This window comes from Elephas maximus, chromosome 22, assembly GCF_024166365.1.
Source record: "Elephas maximus indicus isolate mEleMax1 chromosome 22, mEleMax1 primary haplotype, whole genome shotgun sequence".
NCBI lineage: Eukaryota > Metazoa > Chordata > Mammalia > Proboscidea > Elephantidae > Elephas > Elephas maximus.
Genome location: NC_064840.1, coordinates 46,837,628 through 46,843,958, shown reverse-complemented (window position 1 = coordinate 46,843,958; position 6,331 = coordinate 46,837,628).

Here is a 6,331-nt window from a genome sequence, read left to right as displayed (position 1 = left end):
TATCTTGCAGCCCTGACATTGGAAGAATAACTATTTAATATGGTTATATCTTCCTAGTCAATTGTCCCTTTAATCATTATGTAGTGTCCTTCTTTATCCTTTGTGGTGGATTTAAGTTTAAAGTCTATTTTGTCAGAAATTAATATTGCTACTCCTGCTCTTTTTTGCTTATTGTTTGCTTGATATATTTTTTTCCATCCTTTGAGTTTTAGTTTGTTGTGTCTCTAAGTCTAAGGTGTGTCTCTTGTAGGCAGCATATAGACGGATCGTGTTTCTTTATCCAGTCTGAGACAGCGTAATTATAGATAAGTATGTGTTTAGTGTTGTCATTTTGATGCGTTTTTATGTGTGTTGTTGACAATTTCATTTTTCCACTTACTTTTTTGTGCTGAGACGTTTTTCTTTGTAAATTGTGTGTTCCTCATTTTCATAGTATTTGACTTTATGTTTGCTGAGTCATTATGTTTTTCTTGGTTTTTATTTTGAGTGATGGAGTTGTTATACCTCTTTGTGGTTACCTTAATATTTACCCCTATTTTTCTAAGTAAAAACCTAACTTGTATTGTCCTGTATCGCCTTGTATCCCTCTCCATATGGCAGTTCTATGCCACCTGTATTTAGTCCCTCTTTTTGATTATTGTGATCTTTTACATATTGACTTCAATGATTCCGTTTTGAGCGTTTTTTTTTATTAATCTTAATTTGTTTTTGTGATTTCCCTATTTGAGTTGATATCAGGATGCTCTGTTCTGTGACCTTGTGTTGTGCTGCTATCTGATATTATTGGTTTTCTGACCAATTTCCTTTAGTATTTCTTGTAGCTTTGGTTTGGTTTTTGCAAATTCTCTAAGCTTGTGTTTATCTGTAAATATCTTAATTTTGCCTTCATATTTCAGGGAGAGTTTTGCTGGATATATGATCCTTGGCTGGCAGTTTTTCTCCTTCAGTGCTCTGTATGTGTCATCCCATTGCCTTCTTGCCTGCATGGTTTCTGCTGAGTAGTCTGAACTTATTCTTATTGATTCTCCCTTGTAGGAGACCTTTCTTTTACCTCTGGCTGCTTTTAAAATTTTCTCTTTATCTTTGGTTTTGGCAAGTTTGATGATAATATGTCTTGGTGTTTTTCTTTTTGGATCTATCTTAAATGGGGTTCCATGAACATCTTGGATAGATATCCTTTCGTCTTTCATGATGTGAGGGAAGTTTTCTGGCAGCAGATCTTCAACTATTCTCTCTGTGTTTTCTGTTATCCCTCCCTGTTCTGGGACTCCAATCACATGCAAGTTATCCTTCTTGATAGAGTCGCACATGATTCTTAGGGTTTCTTCATTTTTTTTAGTTCTTTTATCTGATTTTTTTTCAGCTATATTGGTGTCAATTCCCTGGTCCTCCATATTTCCCACTCTGCATTCTAATTGCTTGACTCGGCTCCTCTGCCTTACTATTGCATTGTCTAATTCTGTAATTTTATTGTTAATCTTTTGGATTTCTGAATGCTGTCTCTCTATGGATTCTTGCAACTTATTAATTTTTCCACTATGTTCTTGAATAATCTTTTTGAGTTCTTCAACTGCTTTATCAGTGTGTTCCTTGGCTTTTTCTGTAGCTTGCCTTATTTCATTTCTGAGGTCATCCCTGATGTCTTGAAGCATTCTGTAAATTAGTTTTTTATATTCTATATCTGGCAATTCCAGGATTGTATCTTCATTTGGGAAAGATTTTGATTCTTTAGTTTGGGGGGTTGTAGAAGCAGTCATGATCTGCTTCTTTATGTGGTTTGATATCAACTGCTGTCTCCGAGCCATCTCTAAGATATTGTAGTGATTTATTCTATATTTGCTCACTGAGTCTTATCTTGTTTTGTTTTCTTTCAATATACGTAGATGGGCTACTAGATTGTGCTGTTTTGATTATTGTAGCCCTTGACTCACTTATGACCTATTACCAGCTGGTTTGGTCTGTTACCAGAAATATAAGCCTAAGAGTCCATTCACTATTCTTGAGTAGAATCTGATTTTGGGTCATCAAGTGTGTGATGCAGACTGTCACCTATCCACCAAAGCAGTAGTGGTGATAGTTGTGTACAGCAGATTCTAGTAGCAGCTGGGGTTCACACTCCAGGGGGACAGGATGCTGACAGGCTTCCCCCAAGTGTCAGTGAGGTAGGTGTGTCTCTATTCCTAAAGCACCTTGGTGGGTGGGCTCTGCAGCAGTACCTTAGGCCCCCAATGCAAGTACCTGTGCAGATTGGTAGGTGTCACCCTCCTTAGACCCCTAAGGCAGGAGGCTAGGTGGTCTGGGGGGAGCTTCAGCCCTCAGTTCCCTGTTGTGGGTCAGTGAGGGCTCTGTTTAATAGGTAGAGATATCAGACCTGGGAAACTTGTCTTTCCAGTAAATCTGCTAAAACAAATGCAGTCAGATCCCTATCAGAAATGCCTTTGCATTATAATAGCCACCTTGTTCCCTGTAGGGATGAAAGCCCGAGACTGTGGATCACATATGCTTGGCTGGAGCTGGTTCTGTGTTTTTAGTCCAATTAGGGAAGGATTTTTGGTCCCTGGGTTTTTTGTGGTTGCTTCTCTCAGGCCAGAAGAATGGGTTAGGGAAATACCAAAAAAAAAGGAAAAGAAAAACCGTGGAGCAGTTCTCCCTCTGGCTCAGGAAATTCCAATGTTTATGAAGCCGCCTGGGAAGAGGAGGGGAGGGTTCAGATAAACAGGAGAGAGTAGCACCCCAGAATATAGACAAAGTTACTTATCTTGCTTGGTGATGACTGTTTTATCTGAGATTCCCGAGGGGCGCGTTGACTGTGTGCGCTGGCTGGGTAGAGATTGCCCCCAAGGGTCAGGACTGCATCCCGTGCTTGCACTGTCTCAGAAGCCGCAGTCAGTTCCTCCGCTCCAAGTCCAAAGCCCAGCGTCAAGGTTCCCCAGCTGGGACGCTGCACTCCCGGCTCCAAAAACAGTCGCTGCCTTCTGGTGACTTCTCCTCCTGTCAGCCACGTCTCTATGCTGCCTGTTGCACTGGCTGGGATTCCCTCGAGGTCAGTTCAGGGGGCTGGGGCTGCGCCGCATGTTTGCACCATCAGAGGATGTCATGCTCAGCTCCCCTGCGCCCAGTCCAAAGCTCCGCGCCAAGGTTCCCCGGCTGGGACTCCGCACTCCCTGCTCCAAAACCAGTCGCTGCCTCCCGGCGCGGACCGGCTGGGCCCCCTCCAGAGGTCAGTTCAGGGGGGTAGGCTGCTCCCCGTGTTTGCACCGTCACAGTATGCCGTGCTCAGCTCCCCTGCACCCAGTCCAAAGCCCAGCGCCAAGGTTTCCTGACTGGGACGCTGGCTCCAGGCTCCGAAAACAGTCGCTTCTTCCCCATGGTTGTTCGTTCTCGGTCTCTGCCACTCAGGTCAACTCTTTAAATCTGTGTTTGTTGGTCAGGGTTTGTAGATTTTCATGTATGTGATCGATTCACTTGTTTTTCCGAGTCTTTGTTGCAAGAGGAATCCGAGGTAGCGTCTACCTAGTCAGCCATCCTGGCCCCGCCTCTCCTGAATGATTTTTTTGATAAGTCTTTTGAATTCTATTGGCTAGAATTTTGTTGAGGATTTTTGCATCTAAGTTCATGAGGGATATAAAAAACAAAAAACATGAGGGGTATAGGTCTGTAATTTTCTTTTTTTATGGTGTCTTTACCTGATTTTGGTATCAGGGATATGCTGGCTTCATATGAATTTGGGAGTATTCCATCCTTCTCTATGCTCTGAAATACTTTTAGTAGTAGTGGTGTTAACTCTTCAAGTTTGGTAGAACTTTCCAGTGAAGCTGCCTGCAACAAGGCTCTTCTTCTGTTGGAAGTTTTTTAATTACCTTTTTAATCTCTTCTTTTATTATAGATTTATTTAGTTGTCCTACCTCTGTTTGTGTTAGTTTAGGTAGTGTGTTTCTGGGAATTCATCCATTTCTTCTAGGTTTTCAAATTTGTTAGAGTACACTTTTTCATAGTAATCTGATATGGTTCTTTTAATTTCAGTTGGGTCTGTTGTAATATCGCCCATCTCATTTCTTATTCGGGTTAATTTTTTCCAAGAACCAGCTTTTGGTCTTGTTAATTCTTTCAATAGTTTCTATTTTCTCTATTTCATTTAATTCTGCTCTAATTTTTATTATTTGCTTTGTTCTGCTCCCTGAGTGTTACTTTTGTTGCTCTCTTTCTATTTCTTCAAGTTAGGTATAATTCTTTGATTTTGGCCCTTTCTTCTTTTTGTATGTGTGCATTTATTGATATAAATTGACTTCTCAGCACTGCTTTAGCTGTGTCCCAAAGGTTCTGATAGGAAGTGTTTTCATTCCCATTGGGTTCTATGAATTTCTTTATTCCATCCTTGATGTCTTCTATAACCCTGTCGTTTTTGATCATGGTATTCTTCAGTTTCCAAGTGTTTGATTTCTTTTCCCTGCTCTCTCTGTTGATTTCTACTTTTATGGCCTTATGGTCAGAGAAGATGTTTTGTAATATTTCGATGTTTTGGATTCCATAAAGGCTTGCTTTATGACCTAATATGTGGTCTATTCTAGAGAATGTTCCGTGTGCACTAGAAAAGAAACTATACTTGGACTCTGTTGGGTGGAGTGTTCTGTATATGTCTATGATGTCATGTTGCTTGATTTGTGGCATTTAGATCTTCTGTGCCTTTATTGAGCTTACTTCTGGATGTTCTGTCCTTCACCAAAGTGGTGTGTCAAAGTCTCCTACTATTATTTTCGAGCTGTCTATTTCACTTTTCAAAGCTGTTAGAGTTTGTTTTAGGTGTCTTGAAGCCCTGTCATTGGGTGCATAAATATTTAATATGGTTATATCCTTCTGGTATATTGTCTCTTTAATCATTATATAGTGTCCTTCCTTTTCCTTTGTGGTGGGTTTAACTTTAAAGTCTATTTTGTCAGAAATTAATATTGCCGCTCCTGCTCTTTTCTGAATGTTGTTTGCTTGATATATATTTTTTCCCATCCTTTGAGTTTTAGTTTAGGTCTCTAAGTCTAAGGTGTGTCTCTTGTAGGCAGTATAAAGACAGACTGTGTTTTTTTTATCCACTCTGCCACTCTCTGTCTCTTTATTGCTGCATTTTGTCCATTTACATTCAGTGTAATTATGGATGAGTATGAGTTTAGAGCTGTCATTTTGATATCTTTTTTGTGTGTTGTTGACAGCTTCTTTTTCCCTGTTAATTTTTTTTGTGCCGAGTAGTTTATCTTTATGTATTGTATTTTTCTCTTATTCACTGCTGTTGAGTTTGTTTTTGCTGAGTCTTTATTTTTTTATTGTATTTTATTTTGATGAGTAGAATTGTTAGTCTTCTTTGTGATTGCCTGAATATTTACCCCTATTTTTCTAAATTTAAAACTATTGTTTCTTTATATCACCTTGACTTTCTCTCCATATGAAAGATCTATGACTGCATTTCTTAGTCCCTCTTTATTGTTTTAATATTGTCTTCTTTTACATAATGACATTGCTGTTTCCCTGTTTTGAGTATTTTTTAAATCTTGATTTATTTTTGTGATTTTCTATCTGGGTTGACATCTGGTTGCTCTGTTCTGTGTTCTAGTCTTGGGTTGATATCTGATATTATTGATTTTCTAACCAGAGGACTCCCTTTAGTATTTCTTGTAGTTTCGGTTTGGTTTTTGTGAATTCCCTAAACTTCTGTTTATCTGGAAATGTCCTAATTTTGCCTTTATATTTGAGAGACAGCTTTGCTGGATATATGATTCTTGGCTGGCAATTCTTTTCCTTCAATGCTTTATATAAGTCATCCCATTGGCTTCTTGCCGGCATGATTTCTGCCTAGCAGTCTGAGCTTGTTCTTTTTGACTCTCCTTTTTTTTGTAGGTGATTTTTTTTTTTTTTTAATCCCTGGCCTCTCTTAAAATTCTCTCTTTATCTTTGGTTTTGGCAAATTTGGTTATAATATGTCTTGGTGACTTTCTCTTAGGGTCTATCTTACGTGGAATTTGATTGGCATCGTGGATAGATATCTTCTCATCTTTCACAATATCAGGGAAGTTTTTTCCCAACAAATCTTCAGCAATTCTCTGTGTATTTTCTGTTTTCCCTCCCTGTTCTGGCACTGCAATCATTTGTACGTTATTTCTCTTGATAGAGTCCCACATGATTCTTGGGGTTTATTCATTTTTTAAAAATTCTATGTGATTTTCTTCGAATGTATTGGTGCCAAGTGTTTTATCTTCAATCTCACTAATTCTGCCTTCCACTTGCTCAATTCTGCTCCTCTCACTTTCTATTGAGTTGTCTGATCCTGTAATTTTATTGTTAATCT